We start from the raw sequence: 16,444 nt of genomic DNA on the forward strand, positions 1-16,444 counted from the left end.
CCCCTGGGGCCTGATCTGGTCCCTGCTCAGGAAAATGGAGGGAAAGAAGTCTTTAAATAGGTTAGCTTTGTCATCTGGTGTGATGACCAAATTTCCTAGCATGTCTTGCAGGGGCCCCACGTTACCCGGTACCTTCTTTTTGCCCCCTATGTATTTAAAAAAAGGATTTCCTGCTGTCCTTGATCCAGGAAGCTAGTCCCAGTTCCATCTCTGCCTTGGCTTTCCTGACTGCCCCCCTGCATCCCCGAGCAACCGCACTATAATCCTTCCTGGTGATGGCCCCTCCCTTCCATTGGGTGTACACCTCCCTTTTAGTTAGAAGACATTCCCTGATGTTTTTGGTGAGCTATGGGGGTGTTTGTGCCCTCCTGCTCCCTTTGATCCATGTTGGGATTTCCCTTTGTGCTTGGAAGATCATCTTCTTAAGGAGCAACCACTCTTCTTGGACACCTGACTCCCCTCCCCTCCCCTCAGTGCTTCCCTGACTATTCTCCTTAGCTCATTGAAGTCCGCCCTCATGAAATCTAGGGCTGCTGCCTTGCTGCAGGCCTTTGCCACCTTGTGCTGGATGGTGAATTCCAGCAGGTGATGATCACTGTCACCCAGGTGGTCGAGCACCCGCAGCCCCCTCACCAGGTTGTCACCCATGGCCAGCACCAGGTCCAACAAGGCGTCTCTCCTGGTGGGGCTGTGCACCTCCTGGGTTAGATGGAGGTCCTGTATTTCAGCTAGGAACCTACATGAGCATTCAGACCTGGCTGACTGCTCTTCCCAGCAGATGTCTGGAAAGTTCAGGTCATCCAGGTAACCACGTCCTTTGACCTAACTACCTCCGTGAGCCGACTTAAGAATTCCTGGTCTAGCTCTTCCCCTTGGTTGGGTGGTCTGTAGTAGATGCCCACTGTTAAGTATCTTTCCTCTTGACTGCCTTGTATTCTAACCCAGACCACTTCCATGTGCCCCTCCTCTGACTCTGTGCTACCTGGTGAGGATGTGTATTCCTCCTTAATGTAGACCACCACATCCCTGCCTTTCCTCTCTGTCCTGTCCCTCCTGTACAGCCTATAGCCCTTGATATTCAAAGCCCAGTCATGTGTTGGGTCCCACCACATTTCAGTGAGCCCCGCAATGTCTGGGTTGGTGTCAGCTAGCAGGAGGGTAAGTTCCTTCTGCTTGTTTCCCATACTACGAGAGTTTGTGTAGAGGCATTTGAGGCCTCCTGTGGATGTGTGCACTGGCCCCCTAATCGCAGCATTGCCCTGGCCCCTGTTGCTTGCCCGTGTATGTGTTCTGCTCGTTGGTCTACGCTGGGCAGTACTTGTGAGTGCTGCTTAGTTTAGCGGTCCAAGGCTTCTTGCCCCCTCGTCTTCCCCTTCCTCTGACGAGCCTAGTTTAAAGCCCACCAGAGGAGATCCAACCTAGAAGAGAACACACGCTTACCTTTAGGGGAAAGGTGGAGCCCATCCCACCTAAGCATGTCTCTCATCATGATGTGTGGGTCATTGTCAAGGAAGCCAAAGCCCGCCTCAAGACACCATTCCCAAAGCCACCAGTTCATCTCTGTGATGCGCATCTCATGCCATCTTCCACTTCCACTCACTGGTAGAACAGAAGAGAATACCACCTGTACACTTATCTCCTTCAGCACACCCCCCAGAGCATGGTAGTCTGCCATCAGGTTATCAGGGCTTCTCCTGGCCAAATCATTAGTACCTACATGGATTAGGACCATGGGGTAGGAATCGGTGAGCTGGATCATGGCCTGGATCATCCCCGTCATGTCATGAAACTTTGCTCTGGGTAGGCCATAAACCTCACATGTCGAGGGGTCCTGGTGACAGATGGGGCCCTCTATAACGCTCAGGATGGAGTCGCCTGTGACTACACTTTCTTCTCCGGGACTGCTTAGCTCCTTCAGCCTGTTCGGAGCGTGGAGAGTGTAGAGTTGCCTCCTCTCCGGTTTCCTCCTCTCCCTTCTTCTCCTCCAGTGTTGCCAGGGCCTCATACCTGTTCTCCAGCCAGACTGGAGGAACTGGTACTGCTGTGTTATGAGCAGCCCTGATTCTGGAGGTGACTGTCTGCCACTCTGCAGTGGAAGAACTTCCTGAGGTGCTTCTTCCTTAAGGAATGACCACTCATCTTGGGCACTGAGTTCCCCTGCTCTCGGGAACCCCAGCGCCTCTCACTAATCTCCTCAGCTTGTTGAAGTTGGCCCTCTTGAAGTCAAGGGCTACTGCCTTGCTGCAGGCCCTTGACACCCTGCGCTGGACGGTGAATTCCAGCAAGAGATGATCACTATTACCCAGGTGGTCAAGAACCTGGAGGCTCCTTACCAGGTCATTGCCTGTGGCCAGGACCAGGTCCAACAGGGCATTTCCTCTGGTGGGACTATGCACCTCCTGAATTAAGTGGAGGTCCTGTACTTCAGTCAGGAACCTCCTGGAACGGTCCGACCTAATTGACTGTTCCTCCCAGCAGATGTCCCGGTAATTTAAAATCACCCATGACAACTACATCCCTTGCCTTAAGTGCCTCTGCAAGCTGGCCTGAAAATTACCAGTCCAGCTCCCCCCCTTGGTTGGGGGGTCTGTAGTAGGCCCCCACTGTTAGATCCCTCTCCCCACGGCCCCCTTGTCTCTTGACCCAGAGGACTTCAGCTTGCCCCTCCTCTGACCCCATTCTCCTGGCAGAGGATGTGTATTGCTCCTTCTCTATCCCGCCTGTAAAGCCTATAGCCCCTAATGCTAACTGCCCAGTTGTGGCATGAATCCCACCACATTTCTATAAGCCCTATTATGTCTGGGTCTGAACTGGCTATTCTGAGGGCGAGTTCCTCCTGTTTATTCCCCATACTATGAGCATTGGTATATAGGCATTAAAGGCCTTGCCTAGCTGCATGTGCCACCCCCCTGATTTGGGAGACTATCCAGACCCCTGTTTCTTACCTGGGCACTCCTTGCATTTGTCACCTGTCTTGCTTGAGTGTTGTCTCGTCTTCTTGTGGCCCCCTCTTCTGGCGAGGCTAGTTTAAAGCTCTCCATATGAGATCAGCCAACCTGGAAGAGAAGACACATTTGCCTTTAGGAGAGAGGTGAAGCCCATCCCACCCCAGCAAGTCCTCCGCCTGAAAGTATGGGTCATTATCTAGGAACCCAAGGCACGCCTGGCGGCACCAACTGCATAAGCGCCGGTTGACCTCGCCAATACAGGCCCCATGTTGCCGTCCCCACCTACTCATGGTCAATTTCTTCCTCTACCTCCCTGATTCCCTTCAGCCTGCTAACCTCCTCCTGGAGATCCCTCACCTGCACCTCCAGGGCCCTAAGGAAGGCAGCTGCAGGATATGTGTGGGGGTCCCTAATCTCTGCCCCCCGGGCCTTGCTGGGCAACTCCCACAGGCCAGGGTGTGGGAGAGACACCAGCTCACCCATTGGCTCTCTCTGGGTGGCAGCCTCAGACAAGCCCCAGGTAGGCTTCCTGGGCAGGGGCCCTGGCAGCACTCTGCGTCAACACCATCATAGGAGTTGCTGCTTGTTTTTAGCTTAGTGCAGTGCCTTCGCCCTGCCCTAGTAGGAGTCTCCCTGCTGGCCCTTCCTGATCGCCTGGCAGTGCAAATGCCGACGCAAACACTAGCACACTGTTCACACAGCGTGGCTTGGGAGCCTGGCTCCTCACTGGCTCAGCCAAGAGGGATCCGGGGGCTTCCCCTTCAAATCTGGCTCAGCTGCGTCCACCTCCGCCTTGGGTCTGGTAGGGGGCACACGTGCGTGTGGGGGACACGTGTGCCTGAATCCCTCTTCTCCCTGCTCCTCCTGGCTCCCAAGTGCCGGGAGCTACATCAAACCGCAGCTTTTAAAGGCTGCAGTTTGAGTTTCCCGCTGCTGCCCCAATCAGCCAATCAGGTGCTCTGGTCTTCCTGGAAGAGCCTGCCGGCAGTCCCGCCACCTACGCTCCCTCGCTGGGGGGATCTGGGGTTTCTGGAGCCTGCTTCCCAAGGGTTAACCCTGGGGGTGCTTCCTAGCTTGGGGGGGGGGGACAGTCCCCCCCTAGCCCTCCCCCTGTTTGTGTGCTCTGTTCGCGCGACGCAGCTTGGGAGCTCGGCTCCCTACCAGCTCAGCTAAGAGGGATGCGGGGGGCATTCCCTCCAGATCTGGCTCAGCTGTGTCCGGTCCCTCTGCCCACTTACCTTAGGGGGATCCGCTGCTGCTGCCCCTGCTGCTGCTGCATCCGCCTTGGGTCTGGTAAGGGGGAACACATGTATGTGGGACACACATGTTCCTGGATCCCTCCTCTCCCTGCTGCTCCTGGCTCCCAAGAGTTATGTATAACCATTTTGGTCTGTGTTACAACCAAGCTCATTGAGCATTCTTGTAGTTATTTTTAATTAGGCCTATGCATGTTCTGAATATTAGTACTGAGTTATGACATGCATAACTTGCAGTTGATTCTTTTTGAAATCCATGTTAACTACTAATAGCAGGCCTTTTTGGTTTTAAGATAGCATTGAAGGAATTGCTTATTTGTTGCACTCAAATAAAACCCTTGCTTAGCTTAAAAACGACTATTTTAGAAAATCTTTTTCCAATGATAAAAGAGCTAAGGACCTAACATTTCATTAGTGGTTTTTTAATGAGTTTACCTTCATGATTTTGTTTGTATGTGCTGTTCCTTCCTGCTGAAAGATTACTGTAAAGCACTAACTTTGATAACTTCTCCACACCTCTCAATGAACAGAATGAAAATGTACAAGACATTCTTTAGGACCCAGTAATGATCATGACAAAACAAAGGCAATGCAGGTTGGCTATAGATCAGCATTCACATCATGCCAATTGTCAATACTTGGTCCACACCAGAGAAACTAATAATCTTCCTAGCAAATCAAATTCTGAGAACTTTTTGAAGAATCCTTTTGTTACTGCCACTGAGCACCCAGACATTGCACAATCCTATGACTTTCATGTCACTGGGCCTACACTCCAAATCTTACAACTTAACATTGAGGGTCTGTCAGCTGCCAAGCGAGGCCTAATCAGTGTTCTTCCTGACATGCTGTCAACATTACGTGTCTACAGGAGATGCATTCAAACTGCTGAAGCTGGGTGCTACAAAATTGGGGGATCTGACTTGCTGTCTTATGCTCTACATATGAAGCATGGCCAAGCCACATATGTCTGGTCTGACATCATGGATGCAGAGTCTCCTGACCTCTGTGATGCCATACAGGTTGATGGCTTTCAGGTTGCAAATGTCTACAAGCCTTCCAAAGTCAACTGGAACCAACAAGTTCTACCAACTCTGCCTCATCCAGCCATCTACATTGGAAGCTTTAACAGCCACCACATGGACTGGGGCTACATGGATGTAGAAGCCAATGATGAACAACTTGTAAACTGAGCCTTACAATGAGATCTTGTTCTTATGCATAACCCCAAGTAGTACAGCATGTTTTACTCTTCCAGATGGAATCATGACTACTCGTGCTATGTCAGTTCAGTACATAGTCACTCACAGCCATCAGATTGCCAGGTTTTGGATGACTTCCCACACAGCCACCACAGGCTGTCCCTGGTCCACATTGAATTCCAGCTCCCAATCATCAAAATCCCTAAGAAGAAACAGTGGAACTTCCACAGGGCCAATTGGGAGAAGTATAGAAAGGCATTGGAATGAAGCATTGTGACAATACCAATCCAGAACATTCTGGTGGAGGAGGCCTATAGATGTCTCTGCAACATTATTTATAAAGAAACCTGTGGGGCCACTCCACATGGCTGTCATCCAGTCTATACTCTCTGCCTCAAACCAGTGTGCTGCACTGCTAAAGCAGTACAAGTCATCTGGTGACCCAGACGTGGCTGATCATTTGATCAAATCATTGGAAGCAGCTCACCAAGCTAGATGGGAGGAAATGACTGAGACGCTGGATTTATGATTTACAAAGGAACCTCAAGACAGGCACTGTTTTCCTTGACCTCACAGCACTGTACGATACTGTTTGACACACTGGTCTGCTTATAAAAATATCAAGAGTCCTACCTCTCCAGATGACTGAAATTGTCAAACTGATCTTTCACATTGGACAGTTCAGGGTACACATTCATGAGAAGACAAGTATTTAGAGAAGACAGACTGATGGACTGCCTCAAGGATCTGTGCTTGCTCTGTTCTTGCATAACCTCTACATCTATGACCTGCCACAAACCCAGTCATGGAAATGCATCTATACTGACAACATTTTCTGTGGATTCCAGGCCCATAGTTTCTCTGAGCTAAGACATACTCTGCACAGTAATGTCACAAAGCTGATTGCTGCAAGACGTGGCACCTCCAGCCAAGCATCAGTAAGACAATTTCCAGCATTTTCCACCTACACAATGCCAGTGGTGCCTGGGAACTGAACATCTACCTGAATGGTCAGAGGCTGAGGAACAAAGCACAACCCATCTACCTGGGTGTGATGCTAAACCTGACATGACCTCTTGAAAAAGACAACAATGAAAGCTAAAACATACAACAACCTCCTTAAGCTAGCTGGGTCATCATGGGGCACAACAGCCTCAACCCTAAGGATGTTAGCTCTTACCATCGGTCATGGGATGGGGTCCCTAAGGATGGGTGTCTTATCCTGAAGGCCCCTTGACCATGCCAATTCGGCCTGATGGGCACCCTCTATTCTTGCCCACCACATCTTGATGGATTTTGTAATATAGGGAGGCTGCCTACATGTCTTGTTGGACACGGTCTTGATGGATTTCCCTGAATCCCATGGGTCCAGTTTCAAAATAGGTGTCCTGGGACACTCCAATCTTATGGGCTATATGGTGGCTCCAACTGCCCCTTTACCATGCCCCAAGCCTCGCAGATAGTACTGGCATTGTCTTGCCTAGGCCTCATTATAATTTGGCCCCTTGTCCTCACTGGGCTCTCCACAGCCCTATCTCTGTGCCCCTCAACACCAGGGTCTGTGCCCCAAAAATGCTGTGTGTGCCCTCTCTGGTTCTGGGGTCCCCACACTTCAGTGGGCTCCCCAATGAGGCCTCCTCCTTCCTCAAATAGCCTCACCCAAACCACCAGTCTTATAAACAGAAATCAACATCAAGGCTATAATATAACTCAAGCTGCCTGGCTATAACATAATTTGAGTCACACAGGGCATGCTCTGTCCCTCAACAGTACCAGCAGTTATACTTGCAGTCAGACCTCTCCCCTTTGCTTTCTCTGGAGGAGCTCTTTCCCCCTTGGCTACTGACAGGGAGCTGCCTTCCTGGCCTCAGCCATGGGGTTTATATATGAGCCAGGTCCTGACCCTTCTGGTCAGCTGACTGCTGGCAGGTGTGGGCCAACTAACTCATTCTGGCTGCCCTGGTAACCAGTAGCTGGGGATTCCAACTCACTGCTAGGGCTCTCTCCCTAGCAGTTTCAGCCCTTTAAAGGAGCAGCGCACCTAAGTGCTCTGTTACACCATCTCATATTCTATAGCAGAGTACTGTGTATCAGTTTAGAACCAGTCATCACATACCAAACTTATTGATATGCAGCTACCTTCAATGATGAGCATCATGTCAGGAACTCTTGAACCAATTGGTTTACCATGGCTCCCTGTCCTGAGCAACATTGCTCCTCCTCATATCCGATGGGAAGTAGCAAGCTATGGGAGAACATCTATGCCAATCCAAGCCCGCCACTGTGCAATGATCTCTTAAATCCACCTGCTGCACATCTACCATCATGATATCCATTGTGGTCCAAAATGCCACACCAGGACTGTATGGTAAAGACCCTCTGGTGTGAGGAATGGAGATCGACATTATCACCAAACAAGTTCCTTATCACAGATCTTACAGTCTGTCCACCCAGCTTCAACCTGCCATGCCATCAGTGGACCTTGCTGAATAGGTTCCAGGACGAGGCAAGGTCTGTGTGCAGCCAACCTCCAACGCTGGGGTCTTTGCAATAATCCAAACTGTAGCTGTGGCAAAACAAACACTATCTTGCATATTGTTGATGACTGTCCACTGACTAAGTTCAGTGGCAGACTACAGGAACTGCACATGGCCACTGAGGACACTATCTCATGGCATAATTTAGTTGACATAAATTAATTGATTGAACAGTCATCAAAGTTTAATTAATGTTTTTTTCCCCCAATATTAGACCAAGTATACAATATGTAACAAATTGGACAGGGTGCTCATTTTCAGTGTAACATACCCTACCCAGTTGACTTTTCAGCAAATAAGTATTGTGAGGTTCAGGAGAGGCTAAGAAGAGAAAGACAGTGTGCCATCATCACCAAAGCATAATGATTTTTTGAGCCTTTCACTCCAACACAACAGCAGCATAATCTTCAATGTCTGTCTCATGCCATCCTACATGCCCCCAGATCATTTAAACTGCTTCATACACAGGACATCATGTGAAGGAACAACAAAGCTGGTTTATTTGCTTGAGAATGACTCATCAAGTCTTGAAAGGATTGAGCTCCTCAACAGTCATTCAAAATGGCACCTAGTGCATGAGAGTAGCTATGTGAGGAGAAGGATGAAGACAAAAAGCAAGGAAGAGGCCACATGAAAAGAAAGCAAGCAAGCAACAAAGAAAGATTTTAGTGAGTGTATGGATAAATTTATGGATGTTAAACTTGGTGAGATTAAAGCTGACATTAAAAGAAATTGGGAACAAAGTGAGTGGGAAACCAGCATGGACTAAAGAACATTATTACAGAAGTAAATTAAACTGCTGGGGGAGACAAAGGAAAAGAACTTGCAGAGAAATTAAAATATATTAAGAGCTATGCAAGTAGTAACATAAGAACTGAGGCTTTTCCTGAAGGTGTAGAAGAGGAGGAATCAATTACATTTATACAGAATTCCTTGTCTACCTTCCTAAGCATGGGAGATGATTTAGGAATATATATTAACAGTGCTCACATAACATTATATGGCCCTTTCTAACACTAGTAGTCTAAGGAACACAATACAAAAACTACAGTACTTTAGCAAATGAAAGAAGACATTGAGAAGAGCCAGAAATTTTCTGTAGTATGTCTAGAATGACATGGATTTCTCAAGATTTAGCAGCTAAAACTTTATAGAAAAGAAGTATCTGAACAAAGTTAGTTTGACTCAGGCAGCCTTCCTGTTAATTTAATTTACTTTTGCCTCAGGATGGATATTATTTGGTTTTAAAGGAGAGAAGCAAAGAGGTTAAAACCCCAAGGAACTCAACCTAATGGCAGAAAAATCCTGAAACTTAGGCCCCTGGCAGATATTACATTTATAGTGCATTATATACAAGTATCCTATAACAAAGCCCCAGCATTTAACCACTTTATGCCTTGATAAAAATGGTGGAACAGCAACAAGGAGGTTTCTTGTTGAAGTGGCAACTTCTTTGGTTCCTGGCAGATGCTAAAAGAACGATTTTCTTGTCAGCTGGGGCAGAGGAAACTTAACAGTTCCTGAGATCAGAGTAATGTAACAGAGGTATCTTTGCTGCTGAAAACATAGCCTGAGCTGTAATCATAATTGGTAGCAGTGCTTGTTAAGACAAAAGTCCTCAGGTTTAGGTACAAGCTGGCATGGATACCAGCCATGTCTCAGGCACCCATAGGGTCATGACTGCATATTATGCAGAGCTCTCCTGTATACCTGATAGGCAGTGTAGATGAGAGGGAGTGTGGAGATCACACGGTAGAATCCTGGCATGTGCATGATACTGCTGTCTCTGACAAGGGTGATAGGGAGTTAAGTCCTTTTGAGGAGGTAGATGGAGGTGAGGACCACCCTGCACAACCATCAAATGCCCCTTCTTAGGCACAGGGACACCCAGCAGCATCTGAGGAATGTTTGTGAGTCAGAAGGTAGAGGAATAATTTTCTCCCTCCCAGGGGCAGCTCTGACAACATTGACATTGAGCTCCTGCAGCTTCCTGTGACATGCCCTCTTCCTCACAGTGCAGCCTTGCAGTGCTGTCTCACTGCCCTGTGCATTACACCAGCACAGAAACACAGCACTGTTGAGCTACTTTCCCATGCACCCCATCCATTTTTTGAATTGTTTACCCTTCTCCTCCTCAACCCCCCACACAACTCCCGCTAGCAATGAGCATGCATACTAAAAAACTTTCCCAACTTCCTCTCTATCTGCACTCCTTGAGTTAGCTTGTTTTAGAAGCCCATTTACCGTGTTTGACACCCCAGGAGAGACAGGCTGCTAATGACTACTTAGTAGTAAGCATTAGAAGCTTCACTTCAACACATTTGCATGGAGGAGTGCAGTTGTAGTCAGTCCCTCACCAGGCAACAAATCAGTCCTGTGCTCTGTGCTTGCCTGTCCTCAGTAACTCCTGGAGACTGGGCACAACACAAGGAGCACTGGGATGTCAGCTCACCAGGTACCCCAGTATCCACAGGTGCAGATCCCCATCACTCCACCTGTAGCCTGTTCTCACAAAGTAGAAATAAATGCAGTTGTGCCTGGAAGCTGGGAGAGAACAGATTAGGAATGGGAGGAAGTACTAGCATCAACTGCAGTGCTTCAGAAGGGGAATGGGTATAGCTTTCTGTGAAATAGGAATGAAAACTCATTTACTCACAATAGCATAGTATTAAGAGGGTGGAGGTTACATATCAAATGGCTCAACCAGGCTATGGGGTCTGAAATCTGTCTCTACTACATGGGAGATATTTTTTTAGTCATTCTCTGCAGAAAGAAGCAGTTTAAAATGCACAAGAGAGATGGCTTCCATCATACTTTTTGAGTAATCTAAAGGTTATTACATGTTAAACTATATGCTAGCAGTTCTGCTCCTCTCTTAACTAGACCTAATTTAATGCATAGTACATTAAGACTATAATGGTGACCCTGAAAAATCAAAGATATCACTTGTATGTTAAAACTTCTTGTGACAGAAGAGGAAATGTGTACTGGCCATCTGTAGCAGATTGGAGATAAAAATAGAGTTACAGTTTATGCCACAAAAAATTAGCAGGGATTTTTTTTTTCCCTGGAAAAAGTTAATGGGCATTTCTCAGGAACAATTCTGTGTTCAAGACAGCACAGGGATTCTTCCATCCATGAGAAACAAGGACAGCCTGGGAGCAAATTGCATTACCCTTGAGGTGATGGTGCATGATTAACTGATATGCTCATTCAAGTAGGCCTATACCTTATTTAATACTTAAAAGTATGCAATACAAAGCCTGCTACTGCCTTTTGAAATAGAAAAATGAAGATGCACAACCTGACCCACTTTTACTCTCAGCCTTATACAAGCTAACACTAAAATTTCTCATCTCTTTAGGATGGTGAACTGGCTATTAAATATTTACATAGCACTTTATAATGGGAGCTCAGCTCTTCACCAGATTTTTCTAATTATATTTTTTCCTAAACTTTCCTTTCTTAAAGTTCTCACAATGAAGTCAGTTGTTCTTACATTTTTCTCTGAAGGCAGCTAAGGTTTTTGTAGGGATTCTGATATGTCCTTTAGCCATGCCTGCAGTTGTTAGCTGATGGAAAACAGTCTCAGGTTGATAAGTTTTGCTCTGTTGGGTGACAGGTCTTTTGTTCCAATGGAATAAAATTGTAAGAAATTATGTTAAATGGTTCCTACAATTAATTCAAATGTTTTGAATACCAGGATCAAACCCTTGATTTAATTCTGTATCTCCAGAGGAAAGGCAAGTAGGTTAGAGTCTAGTATTGCTAAGTAGAAGAGCCATGAATTCTCAATCAGGAATTTCATTTTCAGGCCTAAGTTTCCTAGCTAGATGTTTTGCTGCCTGGCTTATGATGACACAAATAATAATTCCATATCTTTCTTTCAAGTGAAGTCCTTCAACATAGCAACAAAAGAAATACAACAAAGATAAAATGGTTGTAGGAAAAAAAATTATTCCAACTTTCTTCCCCTTAAGCCCCTTTAAAAGAAATAGTTCCTGTTAAATACTAAAAAAGACATTTGCTCTGCATATGATAGCATGCCTCTCTTTTTATACTCCTGCTTGAGTGAACAGTGTGAAATTAATTAAGCAAATCAGCTTTTACCCATTAATCACCAAACCGCTCACGTAACATTCTGAGCAGAATTTGTTTCATGGAAGGAAAGTAGCCTTATTTTAGACACACTTAGACACTTTAAATGCATTTGGTGCAACATTAGCTCTTTAGAATTCCTTTGCTGCATCTATTTATACATGCAAAGAGTGCTGCATGGTCAATGGGCTGTTGACAAGAGTTAAGCCCACAAAAGGAAATGCCAAACTTCCTGTCTGTCATCCAGAGTCATTTTATGGCTTAGCTATCTGGAACTGTTTGTTTCTCCTCTTGTTTTAGTGTGCCTTTTCCTTCACTCTGTGTGTGATACTTCCAATAAATTTCCTATAATTTCCAGCAATTCCACTCTGCAAAGGGCATTTTAATAGCATAAAACAACATTCTTCTTGCACATGTTCAAAAGATATATAAGGAAATATACATACAGCCCTCCTGAAAGCTGCCTGAAGTGAATGGAAGCCTTCTGTGATATCAGTTTAACAGACTTTGAATCTTAATAAGGGGTCTTAATAAGTTCCTAAACACATTCTATATACTCTTTATTGACTGGTGCAAGTTAAATCAAACATGTTAGCTATCTGAGGGCACCCAGGTAGGCAAGGTTCTTTGGGTAGATGTAATATCTCTTATTAGACGAACTAAGTAGTTGGGAAAATATTATTTGCAAGCTTTTGGGCACAAGCGCCCTTCTTCAGGAATAGGGAGTCTCTGCTGTTCTGAGATCTCCAAGGAAAGAAAGAAGCTAGGAGTGTGACAGGATGTCAGTGAGAATGTAAATTGGTGGAAATTAGAAAAACAAAGGGAGGAGAGGAGACGGAAGGGGAGGGAGAGAAACAAAGGAGAAAAAATGCCAAAGGTAATCAAGGGAGACTCTGCTATAGTTGAATTCCCCAAGGTAGAAAAGAGGCAGTCTGTGAAAAATGTAAATAGCTAGAAACTAGGAAGACAAAGGGTAGAAAATGAGGAAAGGGGAAGAAATGGGAGGGAAAAAAGTGTAAATGGTAAGGTCAGGAGGTAGCTGGTGAATCACATGTCAGGCAGGTTGTAGTATGTCATAAATCCAATGTCTATATTAAGTCCATGATTTTTTGTATCCAGTAGAAATAGTAGATATTTAGGGCAAGTAGACACTCAGCAGACATCTGGTTCTGCCTACTGATAACAGAAAACTCAACAGAGATTCACCACTTTCTTGGTTATAGATACTTTATTAAATTTTTATCTTTATGTTTATATATTATGCTACTATTCTCGAAGGAATTATTTCCATAATCAAATTTGTGCATGCACACTAAATTGTAAAGAGTTTCATACATCATCTGTGAGTGTTATGGAGGAGAGAGAGCTACTGCTTCATTTCAGCATAAGATGGCTGTTGAAAGGGAAGGTGCTTGAAATTTGGGGAACTTAAATCATAGATGCTAATGATTTTAGAGGAAAGGGGGAAAATTGATGATGAATTTAGGCTTCTGAAAGACAAAAACTGGTGTTATGACCCCACTTTCATTGTGGTTGTCAGCAGTCATCTTAACAATTTTAGCATGCAATTCCATGGCAGAGAAATGCTTTTCCCCAACACTGTAGAGTCTTCATGCTTCTTTTAAAGCCGAGCTTATTTTATCAAAAGTGGCTCGTCCCAGAAAAGTATACTTCATTTTCTTCACTTACAGGAATTGCATGGTTTTATTGTTAGCACTGGAAAATGCGTGGATATAGTTTCTTCCCTTCTAAGTTTGTTAGAAAACTGCTTAATTGATATTTTTTTCCACAGCAGACAATAAGAATGTGAAACTTTTAGTAAACCATTGTTTATCCTATAGGAGGAGATTCAAAACTATCTACCTGAAATACAGCTTGAAATTTTGGCATTGTGCTCTGGAAGTTCATATCTATGAAGTACTTCTTTAATTTTATGACCTGGCTCTGCGATACATGGGCAGGATTGGATGAATGTTCATCTGGGAAAAAATCATTTTCAGCAATTAACTTCCTAAAGAAACAAGTTCTATTCAAGGCTGTTAGGTGATCATCTGAATGAATTACTTCTTTTGTCTTGTTCAAAATAGAACCCAAGAACATACCAGATTATTAATATAAGAAACCAGTGCAAAAACCACATTACAGGCTGCATTCCTGTTTTACTAATTTGTCAGTAGTAATGTAGTCCAAACTAGTCTGAAAATGGGCTAACTGCAGAATGTTACTGGTTGGTGCCATTAGAGACTGCTAGTCTGTCACATGGATCATGCAGCTAAGCTGTGACCACAGCCAGAAAAGTCTGCCTGGTAACAATGTGCATATGAAACATGAAAAAAGAGATAAGAATGAAGAGACTGCCCACTGACCAGGGAAAGGACCCTGGTTCACCAAAGGACCCTGATACCACCAAAGGATTCATGGCAACTGGCCACCACCTCAGACCTTCCTGCTTTGTAGATGACTATATGCATTTACCTAGACGATTCAAGTTATTCTTAATTTTGTGTTTTCAGTTTAGCATATATATCTGGTTAATAAAGCTTATTTTCAGAGAGTGGAAAACTCTTGTCTGGCTGTATGTTCCTTTCTGCCCAAACAGTCCAGAGTTGATTGAGTAACAGTAATTTCCATTTGTGTTAATGTCTAATGCTATCAATTCAGTACAATTTTATAACTTGGACTTAACTTACGACATGCTTGCCAAAAAGGTTTGCCACCTAGCAATATTTGCTCTTCCATGAGGGATAAGGCTAGCTGAATTATTTTTTACTCTTAATTGCATAGGCCAAAGTTTAATGTACTTTTTGCCAGACAACAAATAACTTTGGGTGGCGGGGTAGGGGTGTTGGGGAAACTATATAAAAACATTAAGAATAAACCAGTTAAGGTTTATAAACAACATGAGCACCTAAAAGCAAATCTTCAGAATTCAAGTTGCTTTAAAATATCTTGGAGCTAGATCATGTAACACTCTGAAAGTTAGGAAAAAAACCCTTTTAACATTAACCGAAGGCCTCCAAAATTCTTGTGTTGGGTTTAAAGGAAAAAAAAAAGAGAGAGAGTTCATAGTGTTTGTTTTGTCTTTTTTTTTTAACATGGAAGGGGGAAAAATAGTATTAGTGTCTGGATTTGCAAGCAAGTGAAATCCACTTTCACTGGATCTTTTTCAGTACAAAATAAGGAAGATGAAATAGAGTACCCTCATATTTACATAACCTGCCCCTCCTATTAAATTAAAAAAAATAAGAACATGGTGGTGGGGTGGGGGTGGAAATGGGTTCTGAAATGTGTCATTATAATGTGGAAGAGCTCTGCAGGCTGCTTTACATATGTTTCTTGGTCATTTAGTAAAAATTTGCTGGCAAATAAACTGAAAATAACATTTGCTGTTCAGCTGCCCAATTGTGCCTTTACACTTGATAGTAATTTTATTACATGGGAACAACAAATGAGAATCCCATTTGTAACAGATCAGGTGTCTTGCTTTTAGACATGCAGCTAAATGAATAATTCAATATGGTTGATATGTTGTTACTGACTGGCAACTCTGTTGAAAGTATGCCTCAAAAATGTTACGTAATGTAAATCTCTAATCCTGTGCCAGATTATAAAAAATCTCAAAATTTGAAATATTTCCATTTAACCAGTTTCTTCTGATTCATAGTGGGTTTTTTTCTTGTTCTTTCATGGCTTAACTTTAACTAGGCCTTCTCTAGAAGCCAGGATGACCATACTTCTGTAATTTAAAAAAGAAGACACCCCACTCTGTGGCACATTTAGTTATCTCTGACCTCAGGTCACAGTTGGAGAGCATGGGAAGAGGGGGAACAGAGTGCTGGGAAGTGAGAATGGAGGGAGTGAAACAGTCTCATTTTAAAAACCAGTCCCGAGTATCTGACTGAAAATGGGATAAAGGTGTTCATCTGACCAAACCCAAGTGTACACCTAGAAAATGTATTTGAAACAGGACTATTCTGGTAAAAATAAAGCTTATAGCCACCTTTCTTAAAGCAGATATGGAAATAACCAGGCAAAAATTAACAGCATAAAATGGGAAACAACTGAAAATAACTGAAATATGTTAATGACAAAAATGTGATAAGGTGGAATCTAATTTGTTTGAATTATTCGAAATCCAATTTTGACAGGTGTGGTAGAGATGTAGCAGAATTTAGATTTTTCTTGAATTAATTAAAAACTAGCTAAAATCAAATGGTTAAAATTGCAGTTGTTAATTACAATAGAATAACTATCCTATTGGCCCGAAGACTGGAAGAAGGCCAATGCGGTACCTATCTTCAAGAAAGGGAGGAAAGTGGATCCGGCTAACTATAGGCCCATCAGCCTGACTTCTATCCCGGGGAAGATCTTAGAAAAGTTTATTAAAGAGGCCATCCTTAATG

The sequence above is a fragment of the Crocodylus porosus genome, unplaced genomic scaffold (assembly GCF_001723895.1).
Source record: "Crocodylus porosus isolate Cpor-Errol unplaced genomic scaffold, CroPor_comp1, whole genome shotgun sequence".
NCBI classification, from domain to species: Eukaryota; Metazoa; Chordata; order Crocodylia; family Crocodylidae; genus Crocodylus; species Crocodylus porosus.